This window comes from Bradysia coprophila, chromosome X, assembly GCF_014529535.1.
Source record: "Bradysia coprophila strain Holo2 chromosome X, BU_Bcop_v1, whole genome shotgun sequence".
In the NCBI taxonomy this organism is placed as follows: Eukaryota; Metazoa; Arthropoda; class Insecta; order Diptera; family Sciaridae; genus Bradysia; species Bradysia coprophila.
The window spans coordinates 7385188-7404037 of NC_050737.1; the positions used below are offsets into that span (position 1 = coordinate 7385188).

Genomic DNA, 18850 nt, shown 5'->3' on the forward strand with positions numbered 1-18850 from the left:
TATTAGACGCATGGTTCTTGTTTTCATTTCACCCAGCCGTCTTTCTTCCAAAGCAGTCGAAATGGAAAACTAAACAGAAGCCGAATTACGGCCTGGTAAATTGTATCATTTTTTCGGTTTTACACAGCCGATAAAAGAAATGCCATGTTGTGTCAGTTGATAGAACATTAATTTAAAATGATTTATTGAGATTTATTGTCACTTGCAGCAGAGGATCTATGGAGGAAACACTGTCGCTGTGTGCATTACATACCCATCGAAACTTTCCTTAACTAAAGTGAATTACGATAGCTGAAGATGATGTTTTAGTAGAAGAAAAAACGGTCGGTGTGTAAATTGAGGGTTGGTTATTAATATTCAGTTTTTAAAAGCCAATATGAACTTTAAACGAAGCAGCTGTTTAGTAATTTCAAGTTAAGGATTTTGAGGACACCATTTTCTAACTTTACTTTATAATACAGAAAGGTGTTCGACCGATTTGGATATCCTATCGATTCATCTACGTACGTTTGTACCGAGAATTAATCCTGAACGTAACTCAGAAAGAAGAAGCGAAGCTTCTAAGAAATGTTTCTACTTTACGCGAATCTGATTCCAAAACGCGCTTTTGATCTTGTCCTCACAAATTAACATTCAATTGAAAACTACATATTAAAGTCTTTGAAGTTTCGCGACATTGATCTAATAATATTTCAATTTTCATGATGACAAAATGCTGTATTTCAGCTTACCATTCTTTTGATAATATCATACGACCAACGTAGTTTCTCAGTTGTTAGCGCGAATAGTTCTCTTCGAATATTTCCCCTCCGATTTTTCCTTTCGCTCTTCCGACGACAACGAGACCACTTATTACATTATACGAAAAACCGTTTACCATTAGTGAACTTAGTGAACTTGAAATTATGTAATTAATTTCCAAAACTAACGACCGTAAAAAGTTTCCATTGTTCATATCTCATTTGCTTATCGCTTCGAAAATCAAAATATAAAAATGACAAATGACATGACGTAGTTTTTTAGTTGTACCAAATTTTATTGAAAACGCTAAGAAACGAAGACAATTCATTTTGACTATATCAAAAACTACACTTAAAGTTGTCTTTTTAAAATGATGCCGAATATTTCCATCCCCCTTTTTTTCGGTGAAGCGATTCTCTCATTAAAATCACCCTATATATAATGTCATATAAATTTTAGCGAAAGAAAGTTTTGATAATAAACCCAAAGCTTCGAAGATGTCCCAAAATGATACAAACAAAGAAAAATATATTACAAACGTGTTTGTTATGCCACCCACTCTTGAATAAAGACTTTTCCAGATTATATAGATATATACCCACTATAACACGCCATCCGCTATCGCTAAATACATAGATATATAGGAACATTGGGTGTATATAACTATCTTGTACATAAGACGACAGAAAGTATGTGACAGGTATAATTCATCGAAATGTGTCCCAAGTGTAACATAATAAATGTGAACCCCAAATTTCGGAAGAAATATTTCTTTTGAGAAAAAAGTAATTGTGCAAGGAAAAGTATTTTATCATCCAAATGTTTGAATATAATGTGTATATGTGTGTTGTATTACACCTACCCGAAAGGTACAGGCGAAAATAGCAATTATATCAATTCTGATACTATGGAGATAAATTCAAATGAATTTATAGGACTTTGTGATGTTGCAAAGAACTTTTTTTTTTATTTTTGTAATTAAGGAACGAGCTATTTGTGCAGATAAAATACGATAATTTAGTTGTGTATTTATAGCCAACGTATAGAGCATACCGTCCTCGCGTTGCTCTTGAATTATTTAAAAATTCATTTATTACAAAAAGGAAATTGTTGCTGGTGGTTGGGTGACCATGGCTACCACTCTCGTTTATAGTGACACAGTTGTATTATCTGCGGAATGGATCTGCATTACCTTTAAACAACAAGACGAAAAATATGGACCAAATGTCAATCGCATAAATCTGATAGAAAAAAGTACAATTTAAATTGAGATTGCCACCAAATTTATCGAAGCTAAACATTTCCTCAAGTTTAAATCTTATTAGACTTCTACGGAAGAATATCCTAACGTTTTTTCGTTTCTTTCTTTCTTTATCTAATGCCTGTGATCAATTTCACCATCATGTCGTTTCAATATATGTGTACGTTTTTGTCCGTCGTCCTTCTCGTAAAACCAATGCCACTAAAATGTTATCTTCCATTCAGTCAGAGAATAAATTGTTCTTTAACTACATTTTTATGAACAGAATTTTATTGAGGATTCTGCGTTCTCCTCTCTCTGTGTGTATCTGTTAGCCGCTACAATCGATAAATGAAAATTTATTGAAATTAATGATTTAATTTAGTAATAAGATTTGCCTCAAAATGACTTTAAATTCAGTGACTGGTGGAGCAGTTACGTTCAGATAAATATATAGCAATCGATTCTTGTAATGGACGTTAGTTTATTTGCAAAAAGTTTGTTTCGAAAACTTTCGATTTCTTTCACACAGTTATATGTTTGTGGTGTGATTGTGTTGATATGTAGAAATAATTGAATTTTTAAATAGGTGAAGTGAATATGGGTGATCAAGATCAAAATGTTCACATAAACTACAGACCTAGTAGGAGCTTTACTATCAGATCTATTACTTCATTTGACTTAAGTATTCTCATAAACTGATTACAAATCTTCTGCTTCATTCGATGTAACATTTTTTCATTTTGAGAGTTTATTTAAGAGGTTCCGAGCGTACGCTGAAATTGTAGCATACATTTGTGCGTTCCGAAATTTTTGATCGCTAATATCTTTTTACGATAGCCCCTTTTAAAAAATGTACGACCACATTTTCGAGTAAAAATATGTCAGCTTTGAATAAAAAATAAAATTGTCTGTGAAAGTTTCATGTGCTTTGAGAAAACTGTACCGATGCCCCAAATTTGCATCAAAGGTACACTTTTCTCAAAGCACATGGAACTTTCACAGACAATTTTATTTTTTATTCAAAGCTGACATATTTTTACTCGAAAATGTGGTCGTACATTTTTCAAAAAAGGCTCTCGTAAAAAGATATCAGCGATCAAAAATTTCGAAACGCAGAAATGTAGGCTACAATTTCAGCGTACGCTCGGAAGCTCTTAATAGACATGCCTTTATTAGACGTTCATAAATTGAGCACCAATGGATATCGCTTCACAACACCATATCAAGCCTGTAATGATTAAATCTGTGATTTGTATCAAATCTTTTACTTCTTTAGTTTCACCTCATTATATAAGAAGTCAGTGTCTAGACGTAGACACAATTGCGTTATACGTTACAGATGACTAGTCGTTTCTGAAATGCAAGTTTTCCATAAAACCCTGCTATTGCTTTGTAAAACTTAATTTTTAGCACATGAATTTTGTTTAATGGATGGTATCAACGACATTCACTACTACCCAATTCTTGTCATTCATTATCAAAACAGTGAATTTAATGAATTCATTTAAAACTGCTTACAAACAGCATTCGTTTCACGATTCAGTTACTCCATCGCTTTTGTATCGTTAACTGTTCTCTAGTACTTGACACGAAATATATTACTTCATTGGTTTGATCGTACAATTTACCATACAACTAACTAGCACAATTCGCTTCTTTTTGGTCGTTGTCGTTAAAAAATGTCAGTTCACAAAGACTGGGTCACCAGGTAAATTGATACATAGTTGAAATATGTATAAATTGTCAGGAAATCCTTTGGTTTAGAGTTGAAGGACACACTTCATTATAACCGTGCTATTGCTCCAATAATTTGAATGTGTCTCTGATTTTATCAGATCAAATTTTTGCGCCTACTTGAGGTTGAAAACGAACAACTGTCACATTAAGTTGGTTGACATTATACCGAAATGGTTATAAATTTTTATTTTTGTTTTTTAGTAGATTTTTTCATATTGATGTTCTGTGATTGATCCGATAAGGTGTGGAAGGTGTTATCAATTAAATTTCTGTTGAACAAATACGACATTGTTCATATAAATTATATAGTCGGACAATTAAAAATCATTTCGTTTTCATATCAAAAGTTGGTATTAGATACGCCGACGATGGCGATGTTTCCTTTTTTTTGTAAATTTCTGTCTTCATTTTTTTTTTCACGTCTTGTTCTTACTTTTTTTTGAAACAGTTTTCAAGTTCTTTTCTTTATCATACCAATAAATTATTATGCGTTATTCCACGTATAATGTAGTGTGTATTTTATTTCATTTTATTTTTCTACAGATAAATCTCGTCTAATTAATTTCTGATCGCACATTTCTTTATTTTATTTTAAAAGCCAGAACATGTTTGCAAAAATCGGCAACCATATATTATATGTACGTACACACAAGCATGCACATATCTTGCAATATATATATGTAACATACCTGATATGTCTGTATGAATATTATTTACTTCTTCACGAAACAACGAAAAAAAATCAACAACTAAAAGGAAGCACATAACATTTCATCAAGAAGGCTGAAGCATTTTATTTTCTTCGCGAAAAAAAAAATAAATAAAAATTTTTATATAATAAAAAAGAAAAATCAGTTACAAAGAATGATACTTTTCGAGCATGCTGCAAAATGATTAACATATTATCTGGCAATTGAAACTGCCGACAAAACCCGTTTTTGCTATATACATATTTAGAAAGAAAAAACGACGAGAATATTGCAAGAATTAAAGTATCAATCGAATCCATTATGGTGATTTTAGTAGACGGAATGCATCTTATACTGAACCTTGTTTGTTCTTTCCATCCTATTAAAAAAGACAATACACAATCTCTGAATAAAAACTAAAAATACCTAAACTGAATATTTTTAAGAAAGCGGTTTAGTTGTAAGATATAAGATATTGTATGTGCATAAAAAAGTCGAGAATATAAGTGCAAAAAAACACCGCAAAGTTTTGAACTTTTCTTTCAAATAAAACGGTTAAATGACGACGATCAAGATTACTATCTTCTGTATTCTACTAATAAATTAAAATCAATAAAGAACTTATCATACAAACACACACGATATATACTCACTTGGCTATATACGTACATATATATATATGGAAAAAATATAAAACAAATAAAAATAAAAATAACAAAAGAAAACTGACAAAATGATGGACCACACAAGACGATTTTATGGCGACCGAGTGAGAAAAAGCATAAATCTAATAATGCACTAGAATAAGACACTCAATGAATTTAATGGCTTCCGAGTGCTAAATGAGAGACGGAACACATTCAAATATAATCGACCTGAAGAATACCTATACGTTGACCAATTTATTTATGAACTTTAAACGAAGTTGGTGTATAAAGCGCATTTAAAAAAAAAGGGATTCGCGGAGAATGGGATGGATATGGAAGACGAGAACGGAGAGCAAGAAGATGAAGGAAAAAAAGTATGTGTTTTATTAAATGCATATTATTTTTATTTATGTATGGTGAGGTATGTTTTAGACCTCAAGCAAACAGTAAACATGTTTTCTTATAGGCATTTTACTTTAAGGAATGAATTGCGTTTTATGTGGATAATGATTTTGCGATTATCGATTATCCACAACGCGCTTATAATGTAATATACCATCACATCACGGGTATATATTTAAGATAAAGGCACATATTAAATTGCAATCAGTTTATTTAAATTGAAGAGTTTCGAATTTAGTTAAACGGCCTTTTTGTGGTCTTTTACCCTTGCGCCTTTTACAATTTGAATTCAAATTATGTGAAAGTAATTTTTATGTTCACAATTTTTTAAAAGGTGAATAATAATTCGCTGGCAAGACAAATTAGCATTTTTGATTATCGGCCTTACCTTCAGCGTATAGATACATCGAATATCGGATGGTTTCCTCTTCCTGCGTTCATAATAACTGAAACGAAACGATTTCAAGTAATTTAATGTTTAATATTGAAAAAGAAAGAAAAAAAAATCATTCAGTGCAGACCAACGGAATTACTTTTGAAGACATAAGACATCATACTTCGTACAATTTTCTTTTTGTTCAAACGTTTGTAGTCAAGTAGAAAAACGTACTGAATCTGCACTGAGATGAGAGAAACTTAGACGAATAACATCGAGCATAATATGCAAAATAAAAATGATTTTTTTTAAGAAAAAAGTTTTTTTTTGATTAATGCGGATTTAGTTGAAAAACTTTATTCCAAGATGGTAGGGGACATTCGGGGCATAAGATTAAAATCTTTTTCTTTTATTTCGAATATGATAGTAAAACATTTAATGAAAAACGTGAGACTTTCAGGTCTGAAAAATTTGGAACATGTTAGCCAGTTCGTATAGTGAGATTTAACACTTACATGTAAATACATATGTAGATCCCTCCGCACCTACGATTGTGCACACGCTTACACAACACACGTACCAATCTTTTACTTTTACTGTTCAAAGCATGAACATGCAGCTCTATTGTAAGCCAACGCATCGTTGAGTCACTCATATTCACGACATTCTCATATTGTGTTGAAATTAATTATTCAATTTGATTGTTCATACACCAGTTCACCAAAAACTTCAAATTTTGATGGGCATCTACCTCGTCAATCTTGTACTTACTTAGTTTTTATTAGACGGCATTACCCAGCGTTCATCGCTTATTTTTGTGTTTGCTGTCGTTAACAGGTGAAATAGCTGCCTACAATAGTTATTTCCGTATCTGTTGTGGACGGTATATTTTAGGCAATTTCGCGAGTTGCAGCCCGAACAAAGTGAGGGTGACAAATAAAAGTGCCTAAAATAAATCGTCCACAACAGATGCGTATACAACTTTTCATAAAAGTGTCCGAAACCCCGAGAAAATTTCTGCAAAACCAACGTTGTCAGCTCCGACACATGAAAATGACATATTCTTATCAATGTATGACTTAATTTTTAATATTTCGTTATCACTAAAGTGAAACAGAAATCTAGCTCCTCATTTGCTAAGAAAAAAATAAAAAATTAAATTTCCATCGCTCTGAATGTTCTCTTTTATCGTAAACAATGTAATCTTCATTCGCTTCAGCTGCATGAATTAAGATTTCATTTTTGTAGAATTGTTTTCATGTCGATTAAGAGTAATTTCGTGTTAATAAAATCCAGAAATTGAGCCGATCAAACCGATTTTGTAACAACATTATGTGTATGCTGATTACGGAAGCCCCTGAAGCAAATTAAAATCTTAAAATTGTCGTCAACTTTTGCGTCATTTTGATAATGCTGCACTGAATTGATCGCCCTTCATTTTCGTTCTAATTAAATTAAAATTTAATGGAAAGAGACTTAATCTGTTTTCAGTGTAATGAGATCATTGCCCACGGCTTATTATTATTATCAACTGACTGTTGAAATAAATTCGTTTCAGTAACAACAACGAAATGTTTTTTATAAGTTGCCTTTCACGTCTAACTACTAAGTAATTCAACCAAGGAAAACACAGGTACACCAGGTGCATATAATTTCGACAATCTTGTCAACTGAATTTCGAAACCCTTGCTTGATTCGAAGAAAAAGAGGAGAAAACTTCGCTCTGTATACCACCAGAGAAAGCCTTTCATTATTCGGTCACTATTACCCTTTACGCCCTAATTAAATTCATTTAATTCAATACACCAAAAACAATGTTCGATGCAAATGAACGTCGATCCATTTGTTATCGTTTCTAATTGTTGTTTACATATTTAATTTCGAAATGAAATGCAATAAATTAGCATTTCATTTACTAACTGACAAATTAAAAACATTTTAATTATGGCAAAAAGAAAATGTTTTGCGTTTGCTGCTAATCGGACAAATTAAGTCAATCATTTTTTGTTCGTTTGTGTCTTTAAATAATTTATGGAAATAATCTCGATTCCAACGTCTTAATTATGTATTGTACTCGGTTGATAATTGATAGCGGGGTTATATTTATGTTGATTTAACATTAACAATTTTCTTACATAAAATAAGTCTGCAGTTCGAATTTTAATTATGATCTTATCATCAATTAGCTATTACGCTACTACACTTCGACAAAGAGATTTCGATCATATCCCATAGCGCTAATAATTAAGGTACTCAAATAACCATATTTAAAGCACACCGATGAAGGTTCTATACATTTCGTTGCATATATTAAGGTGGTACATATATACAGAAAGACAAAACTCATTTATTTTTATATTATTTATGAGCGAGAATGCGATTCTATCTAAATATTTATCATACACAAACAAGAGGCAGGTATGCAATATATTATTATTATATTCTGCACGGGTATTATGTTTTGGTATGAAAGCAAGTGTAGGTAAAGGTACTTTCTATATGATACAGTAGAACGTTAATCTTGCAAATCCAAGTGTTGTATGCGGTAATTTATCTGATTTAACACCTAATACAATAACACTTTACCTACGTTTGTGTATAATGCTTACTGCAAAGTATACTCGTATAGTATGATCATAACGAAATGCGATATTATCATGTAAGGAGAAACATTTTCAGAATCATGGTATCATTAGTTCCATGGGTGTTTTTCGGAGTTAAGCGCGGGGAAGTTTCATTGGTAACCGTAGCTTTTTCGCTGAAGTTTCTCTTTCGTTTGGCACTTCTTTTCATTGAGTTCGGACATATTGTTTGCACCACAAGAAGTAACTCGAAGAAATAATTTCATTTTACTGCCACTCTTTCGCAGGTATGGGTTATGGGTTATCCAGTTTATGCTGTTGCATAATATAAAATCTCAAAATTTTAAATAATAAATCTCAATTTAACGTTAAACATTTTTCCATACATTTCCCTGAGCGCAATTTTCTTTTAACGTACATTGTGTGAGGTGAGTGTGTATTCGCCGGTGTGTGTGGCTTTTAGTATATTACACCAGTCTTTGATCTTTATTGCTTGCTACGTAAATAATTTCATTTACAGTACGCGCTAAGAATATCGGACATGTAATTACATTTTGAAATCAATTTTTTTTTAATTTAAATTTTTTCCGTAAATTGCATCGACGCCGGAAAAATGAATTTTAATTGTGTTACCAATAAACAATGCAAAAAGTCATGCTCGAAAACTGCAGCCACTGATTTCGAAATAAAATAAAATTTCGACTTCTGAATCGATGAATCTGCTGACACAATTTCATAGAATTTGGTTTAGAAACCATTCCGACCCTAAAAATTTTAAGCAACCGACTAGTCATCTGTTATCAGCTAATGTTCTCTTATACAGCAAAGTGAATATTCATATTGATGAAGTAAAAGATTTTATACCCAACACAACGCTATAATTTAAACACAATAATTGTCAGATTTATTAGCTCGATTTTCTTTAGATACAAAACTAGCGATTTAAGATCAGTTTATCTTGGTAAACATATTCTCATTCCGAGGATTTCTTATTGCTATTTTAGTGAAAAGTTAAGTTTTTCAGACTCTATATAATGTCATCGATTTTTTAAAAATATAAATTATGAAACTATGAAAATCCTATTCCATTGGTTTATATCATCTTAAAGACACAGAATCATTAATAGAACCTTCTCAATGTTTCGAAGACAAAAAAAATGAATAAAATTATTAATGATTTGCTATAATTTCATTATAAAACACACATGGGTAAAGGATCTAATATTTATTCGATATATTCTATTAAAGCCTTCTGCGGCTCCTGAAATCTATACCATCTGTCTGTCAGTTTTTCGTTTAACGGGCATAACTTCTGAAACAAAACATACACATTTTTCTGTTTCAAAGCACACAGAACTCTTTCATTATTTTTTTTGTCTTATCCATTATATATTACAGTTTGATCTTAATATGTTTAAAAGCATATTGCCTGTGATATAACTAATCTTGTCTAAAATATTAATTGAGTATAAAAATGTTCTTTGATCTTTGTATGTTTTCGGTGCATAAATTTTTTTCTTCGTGATTTTGATTTCAATTTATTAATACGAAACGAAGAAAAATTATTTTCTTTGTTGTCTATTTTGGAATTTTTTTTTTGTAAAAAAAAAATCGTTTGACACTGCGTATAAATCCAGATCGTCGAGTACATAAATTTTAGATTTTTCGTTTTTAAATAACCGCAAAATATAATTTGTAAAAGAGATTTCAAAAACAAAACAAAAAATAAAACAAAGTAGAAAGTTGAATATAAAGGAAACAGAAATGAAGGTCAATCCCTTTCTCCTTTTGAAAAAAGAAAGAAAAGAAAAATGGTTTCTAGTGACCTCCACAATGGCACCCGTGAAGCCATACGAATTACGTCTTTTTGTTGAATTACGATTGCAAAAGAAAGAGTTTTCCGTTCTGTCTTTGCCACCAGATGTTACACAAACGAAGTCATTTCAAATAGGCGACACACTCGTTTTTATATTATATTCAATTTTTCACCATGACAAATAAAAGAAAGAGTTCAAAAATTTCATACGAAATTGAATGTGAATAGGGATCACATTATCGTCGTAAAAACTTTTTTTTTCTTCTTTTTTGGGTGCGTATTGTGTCAGGGTCTATTTTATGTTTCGGAAAGTGTCAACGTTCAGCTGATGATGGTCTACCAAAATGGTGTAAAATTTATGATTACATCGACATTGGTTGAACGTAACTCAACACCCAAAAAATCCAATCTCCACTTTTGGCAAACCAACTTTATCGTGACCGCGTGCCCTCATGGTAACATCTGTAAAAATGTTTTTGTAGATGTATATTGGAGTGAGGAGAAAAATGCTTTACGCGTTGCTCAATGAATATAGCTTGGTGATAATTATGAGTTATAAACAAGCGATTTATTTTTGCTTCACATGGTATTTAATGACATCCTTTTTGAGCGACCCACCTTAAAAATCATCCTCCAACGATCATTTAAAATTATTTATTTCGAAAACATTTGTTTGCTCTACTTGTCTTAAGTATCATGTGAAACAGATGCTGTACACATTTCTCATTTTCTCAAAATTTTATATCAACGACACGATAAATATATCTATATTATCCCATGCCATATATACACATCCCATAGTCTTGTCCTCTTACACACCAACAAAATTTTCAAAACGGAAAGTTTTTCGTATATTTCCAAAAATATACAATAACATTATTCAATCTAATAAATCCCTCCAATTAGTCTTTTTAATTATATCAACGGTTTATTGTTGCTGTTTTTCAAATTTTCCTCATTATTTTCTTAGAGAGCGTCACTGTGTATTCCAAATTGAGTTGAATCACCCTCTAAATGTTCGTACAAAACAGTCCCTTCAGGCCATTACAAAACAATAATTCACTTCAAACAAAATCCTACGCCCTACATATTTATGTGGGTATTCTATGTAGTATTTTATATATATGTACGGCCATACATATACCTATAATATGTAGTATTGTTGGATATATGTATACTTACACGACATAGAAAGTAGGTAGCTACAAGATTTTTAGATTGCCTGCTTACGCATGAGTTTTTTTTTCTGCCTTCTTCTCCTACCAAACCAATATATGTATTCCCTTATTTTATTTCTATTTTATAAGCGCTGAGTTTGAGGATTTTTTTTTATTCTTCTTCGTCGTCTTTTTTTTTCCTCTTCTTTTAGCCAATAATTTATTTGAATTATTTTTCATGTAACGTAAGTTATACGGATAAATTATGCGAACTACAAATAAATGCAATAAACAGTCAATAAACTATATTATTTAAATTGGAATATTCGCCTAGATAGTATCGGGTTAATTATACAATATAAATTATTGTGTGCGATCATAATGCATCCGATATTCAAAATTATAAATATTATTGTGTTTCTAGTAGTTCGGTTTTCGGTGGTGTTTTCTATAGTAACTATTCTCTCCTCTCTCTCACTGTGTGTTCACTGACTCACTGACTCCGTGTGTATGATATATATCTATAGATTAAAATTATTAAATAATAAACATATACGAATTCGGAATATCTAATAGTATTTTCTCTGTTTTCCATAGTATTATTTCCCCGGTAATACACTACATGTTTAATCACCCCATATATCGTATTATTATGAATTTATATACGTGCCCTCAAACTATAAATAAATATATCGCACCAATATTAACCACCAACCCCAAAAATTGTTCAATAAATGAGATTTCTGGTAATATACGTGTTGTTTAAGACAATAAATAACAATCAATATCTACATATCATGATTATGTATGTTGTAGGAACATATAGGACATATATATCTATAGAATGTATGTTATACCGACCATTCACTATATTGTGATTCCCGGATGACCAATAAAGTTTATCCAAAATTCAAACATCATATAAACCATACAATGAAGTGCAATTTTAAAGCAAAAACCGATTTGTCTATATGGTATAAAGTTTGGATGTTCGGTGTGGCCAAACATATTGGTTATTGTTGTTATTTTTCCTTGTACACACACATTTCGAAAATTGTATAAATGATGTTGGGAATATTAAACTTAACAAAAAATTGGCACTTGAATTTTTGATTGCATAAATCAATGTTAATAACATCTCGTGTACTCTCTGGTTGGGTTTTTTTTTCACCCCGCTTGTTGTTGCCGGGAATTTTTTTTTGGCAAAACTTTCTACGGCTAAGAGATAAGAATAAAATCCAATAAATATTTTCCACTTAGATAAAGTTGGGAAAAGTGCAACTGTGTTTTCCTAAAACTCTTAATAGATTTATTATGGTAAGACGTTGAAAGGACTCCAAAAACTTTTGGGTTTTTGTTTAGCATAAATTTCGTTTGAAGTTTTGAAAAATGTAAGCTCATTAATAATTTATCAGAGCGAGTGAATGCTTCTGACTTCTCCATTCGAATTGAGTTGATGAATTTGTGTTCAGCTGCGCATTAGAACGAGATAAAAAGCAGTTGCCACATTTCCCTCTCGATTAGTTACAGAAAAATTAGCGATGATATAGATAGCGACAAAGATCGTAGACTATTCGTGGAGTAATCATCTGTAATCGATAATGAATACAAAATTAAACGATTAGCTGTGGCTGGTATTCTCCTTTATAGCAAGCCATGTAAATAAACTAATGAAGTACCAGATTTTGTATTGAACACTAGACAGTAGAAGTAACAGATTTAACGATTTTGTAGTAAAAACCCGCTTGCCGTTCGTAAAAGAGAAATATACAAAATCTGCACCCGGTGATTGCGATTTTTTATAAGAAGTCAAAACAACAGTTTGTGTCGAATGTGTGTTCATTTAACGATCTATAATTTTGCAGAAATATATTTTATTCACGGTGCTGTTCTGTCGTTCTTGTGCGTGTTTTCGGTGTAAGTTAACTGAACTTTGCTTTCATACAGCAGTTGGTGAACAGAAGTTACATCGATTTAATTTATCTTTAATGTATCTTAGCTATTATTTATGTAATTGTAATTGCATTAAATACCCATAGTATGACCATGATGATAGGAAATCAGGTCATACGATATTCCATATATCTATTGCTTGCTGAGATAAGAAGAGCAATAAATCCCATCGTATTTTTTGGTATTGCATTACAAACTGCCGGTATATATATGAGGTAACTGGTTGTTTGTGGAAAGCGGTTATATGATTTACGGATCGTGATCATTCGGTTGAACCATAAAGTCTTTCGTTAAAACGTGTCGACCATTGAAAAAGTGGCTTTATTCTAGATTTGGTCAATGTTGAAACGTATATATTAGTGTTTGCAGAGTGATTCATGTGTGGTCTCGATGAGAGTTTGAGTATATTCGCTGAGCGACTGAACGAATTAAACAAGCAAACATAACCGAATGTAACAACTAAACCCACAAAACGTTTTTCGCATATGAGAATCTCAAATTCCGTACTCCGTGCATAAAACTAAAAATCGCAACATTTACGTTTCCTACAAAACTCAATTTTCTCCACATTTTCAAATGGCAGATGATACCTAAAAATATCCTTTGTCTCGAAACAACCATACAATTCTAAATGCTGCTACATGTCTGTAAAATACAAGTTCATCTCCAAATCCTAAACGTTTTGTGAAGTCAGAGGGGTTGATCTCTTCGCCGGAAAAAATTTATTCAGCATTCCTGCATGCAGGAATAAATTTAAGTGAGTCCGAAGACGCTTTGAACTTGACGATTTACAGTAAGAACAGAAACCATTTTCGACGTAAATATTTATGAAGAAAAAGAAGACATTTATATAACGGGTACAACGGGTACATCCTCCTCAGAACGGAACCATTTTTCGCTGCGTTGTTATCTCCTTTAACCTATGTATCATGTACGATCAACAACAAAAAAAATAAATAAATAAAGATTTCGAAAAATTATACTATCGATTTATAACAAATAAAGATAAACACAAAAGCTTGAGTTGTGCTTTTTTTTTCCTCCTATCGCATATATTATCATATAATTTATACAAAACCAACCTATAACTGTATACTTTCAGAAAACACATCGTATCCATTTTCCACCATACATATGTATTTTCTTTCAAGAGTTGAGAGAGAGGCAAAAAAAAAATATTGCAGAACTGTGTGTACATGTATATGTAAAATGAAAAGCTAGAAATTTATTACCTTCCCTTACTACAACTGAGTTTAGTATTTTCTGCATGACAGGAGGGAGAAGAATGGTGTGAGTAGAGATTTATTGCCCTCGTTGCTGGTGGAATTTCTAAGACGTGTGGGGAGGTCCCACAACGTGCGCCATTCTTATTTTAGTACCTCAATCTTACCTCGCTTATAACATAACGTATATATAATAGAAAATGAATTTAGTTTTTGAGGGTAGATATATTATTACGTTCTACATGTTATTCACATATACATTCGCTTGACTACCTTTATGCTTGTTTGATGTATACGACAGTACGACAAAGTGTGTAAAAATGTGAGAGACTATAGTGTGTTTTATATGGATGTGTATATACGAAGGGAATAAATAATATTGGGGCTGTAATTTGAGCATACTTAATTAAGTTAAGGCTCGCGCTACAACCACTGAACACTATTCTATCATGAATGGGGGTTTTTTGGTATGCATAGCATACTTTTTATATAACTTAAAAGTTGTCAGGAAGGAATAGTAATCTCGGCGCTGTGTACACAAAACTTTGTTGGCATATAAAATATTCCTTTGTTGTTGCAGACGGTTTTTTTTCTGGTTAAAAGACCTGATTGAGCGGATCTATAAGGAAATGTATGCAAGCGAAGCCAACAATATTGCATACATAAATATTTAATGAGAATGTTGGTTTTTATATATTATATTTGTTGGAAATTTTTTTCTAATAACCGACAAGGCTTGGTAAAACTAAAAATTTGTAATTCATAGATTTGTTTATGCAGGCTACTTTTTCTACACGGGCGACTGTAGTTCATTATCTTATCAGAATTTCACTGCATATTTATATGTATAAACACATTCGCATAACTTTATGTTATAGATGTGGGGAAAGACTGATACAAAACGTTTATAATGGTAGATAACGCCACTTAGCGCGCTGCGATAATTGAAATCTGACTTATCGTCATTATTCGCAATTATGCTTTACAGCCGAGCCGTTTCTTATTTACCAGAACAGCGTTCTTGGAGCGATGTTTACGAGTACGATTATTAGCAGAAACAAAAGAGAATATTGAAGGCAAAAATTAATAATAATAATGAAATTGTGGTTTGAAAGCGTTCACGATTTTTGCCGAGCTCACATCGAAAGTGAAGTACAAGCATTAACAGATTGTTTAACCATCGCTTATAAAATTATATCGCTGCGGTGGGGTTCATTCTATGAATTTTAGCATTAATCCAAGGTGGTTGGATTCACGAAGAAAAAGAGAAATGACTTGAATAAAAGAAGTATTAGATGAGTAGATGTCAATTTTGTTACAGGTGATATGTCTATTATCTGTAAAAAGTTGATGAGCGATTATTACACTAACAAAAAGGAACACTACTGCTATTGAAATCTACAGTTTATAAAAAAAGAGTTTTCAACAAGGCCACAACATTTAATTTTGTTCAATCAATGACTCTAACAACAGTCTTTTAAATATGATTGTATTATGTACCGAACACGGGAATTTAATAAATTTGTGCCAAAGCCTGAGCGACAGAAACAAAATTAATTTTGAAATTTAAATTCTTTTTTTGCATCTCTCTAAAAAAAAACGAAATTTTTTCCGGCTCGATATTATGAAGAAATCCGTATTTTACGTATACGTAGTCGATGTGGAAAAGTTTTTATGGTTTCCATTAGCGTTCCTCGCTTTTTTATTTATTATTTTATTGTTGAAAGCTCCGAAAAAATTGTGGTTTTTCCTCCAATGAATGGTCTGAGTTATTTTTTTCATTCATTATCTTTTTTAGGAAAAGATTTTGTAGCTAGAGTTTAAAGCCTTGCAGATGTAATTAAGAGCCTTCTTCTAACTATTGAAGAAAATCGAGTTTATTCACTTAATCCGTTGTTATGGAATGAAAAGGACAAGACATTCGTTACATCATTTTTATTACATTCATGTCCCATTTCCTATTTAAAAAAATTACAATATGTACGTACATAAACCCCTCAATTTGTTACTTTTGCAATTCAAATTATTTTGGGCTGTTTGGTAGAAAATCTTTTACTTCATTAGTTTTGCCGTAACATTTTGATATAAAAAAGGCAACATTAGCTAGAGCTCAGCGCTTATTCTGTAGTCATCGTCACTAATAGATGTCTATCACTAGCATTCCTTTAATTTGATCACATATATCGATGGTTTGTTATCTCTGTGGTTGCGACTTTCATTTTCGGTGGCGTAATGTTATATTAGGTACTTTAAAAAGTCAGATTTTGTTCAATAATGTGCCCGTTTCCATAACGTCACCAATGGTACATCAGTTCATTGGTAGTTAACAAATCGTGAACTTTTTTTTTGCTACACCTTTTACGGAGGATAAGGAATTTTCTGTAATAAACCCGATAAAACAATCTAAAAACAAGTTGCTTCTCGATTGAATTTATCGCTCACCATGTTTGTATTGTACATAGAGAAAACCCATATAATTCACTTCAGCAAACATTAAACAACATACATCTACACTTTCTCTGAACTCCAATATTCTTGTTACAAGAGTTGCGCGATGGAGCGCACCAGCAATTTTCTATGTGAATTGTTTTGTTATAATAGATTTTGGTGTTTAAGTTTCCTTTTCCAACGAATAGATTCATGCACGTGTAGCCGGGTAATATATCCGATTTTATGGGAATGAATGGGTGGACGTACTATGAACTGAGATTTTATTTATTTTTTATCTGTTATCGGGTGGTAAAGTGCACTTTACTGTACGAAACTGTAAGGAAAATTTTTATTTACTTGGAACAGACTATTATCTATATAGCGCGTCTCTGCCTCCAAATTATTCATTATACTAGTAGGTCGCTACGAATTGAGGTTAAAAACCTCCTGCCTAATTAAAACACATTTTTTGAAGGATGTACGTAATATACTATTCATCAAAGGCAGATCGAAATTTATTACGAAAGCATCATAATTTTGTTGGAAGCTTTTGATATTTCGGCCAGTCAACAGTAGATGGCGTCCTTGCTACTTCGATATTTCGTAACTGTACGACATGAATGAACATTTCCATGTCTATTACTCACAGTTGGAGAACTTACAGAAATCGATTTCGAAATAAAGGGATTTTAGGAAGTGTAACTCGTACAAGTTGGTGATTAGTCAATAAGACCATTATGTGCAAACGTAAAGGTGCAAAACTATTGAATCGAACGTTGTTTTACAATGATGTAAACTCGAGAATATTCAAACTTTCCGGCAGTGTTATAAAAAATCGGATTATTTTTAATGCAATATTTTCGTGCTGAAATTTCATTTGAATATTAGTTAGGCCTGATTGGCCTTAATTGTATACAATAACTATATAAAAATAAGTGCTTTGTTTTCGTCCAAGCAAAAAAACAAGCCATCAACGCAGTGGCCACTTATAAAAATGTTGACCGTAGTGGAGATTCACTCAATAACAGTGATCTTACAATTTAACGCCGGCAAAAAATGCACATCTGCATTCTATATACCTTTTCGTCTGTTCTTATATTATTCGGTATCGATATTCGCAATATGCGTGGCATGTCACGAAATGCTATCAACTCCACATAAAATGAAATCGACAAACTTTTTAACTCTATCTGTTCGTTTTTCTCCCAAAAATTATTCGTTTAATTTACATATCTAATTTAAAGCAAAATAACAAAACCTCTTTAGCGCACACATTTTTTTCCCCGTTCGTTGTGGAAAAACCGCTGCTTTTGTAATTAGGATATTTTGAAATTCCATAAAGCAAAAGGTCCCATATGTACTATAAGTTTTCGCAATCTTGTTCCATTTAAAATACATTACCTCATTAATTACCGTATCGTATCTTTAACGTACATATATATGCCGCATACCAATATAAATACGTTCCTTATACCACTCCATAAGTTACTTAAGTGACATTTTCTTTTAAAAGGGGCTTTGTTTTTTGTATAAAATTTCAAGGGTGGGTGATGTAATATTAGACATAGGCAGTGCCCTGGTCTGGCATTGTAATTGTGAACACAAAAAGACTGAAGTAACACGCACCGAAAAACGAGATTTATGATTGCGTTCTCCTTCGAAATGGAAACCGCACTTATTTTACAATGGACTGAAGTTCAGGCGACAGTCTTATGTTTTAAGTAACTTTTTGTTTATTAATGCACAAGGCAAAATATTGTACATATTAAATCATGCGTATAAATTAGATTTGCTTTCATTTTAAAAGAGGGTGATTAAGAATGGCGTAGGCGTGGAAATATGTTACGTTTTATA

The 18850-nt window shown here is 31.9% G+C and overlaps 1 protein-coding gene across 2 annotated transcripts in view; it reads left to right on the top strand.

The window, feature by feature from the left end:
* LOC119085747 (homeotic protein ultrabithorax) overlaps window positions 1–18850 on the top strand; it is a 112313-nt gene that overhangs the window by 86940 nt on the left and 6523 nt on the right. The gene's annotated exons all lie outside the window — the stretch shown is intronic.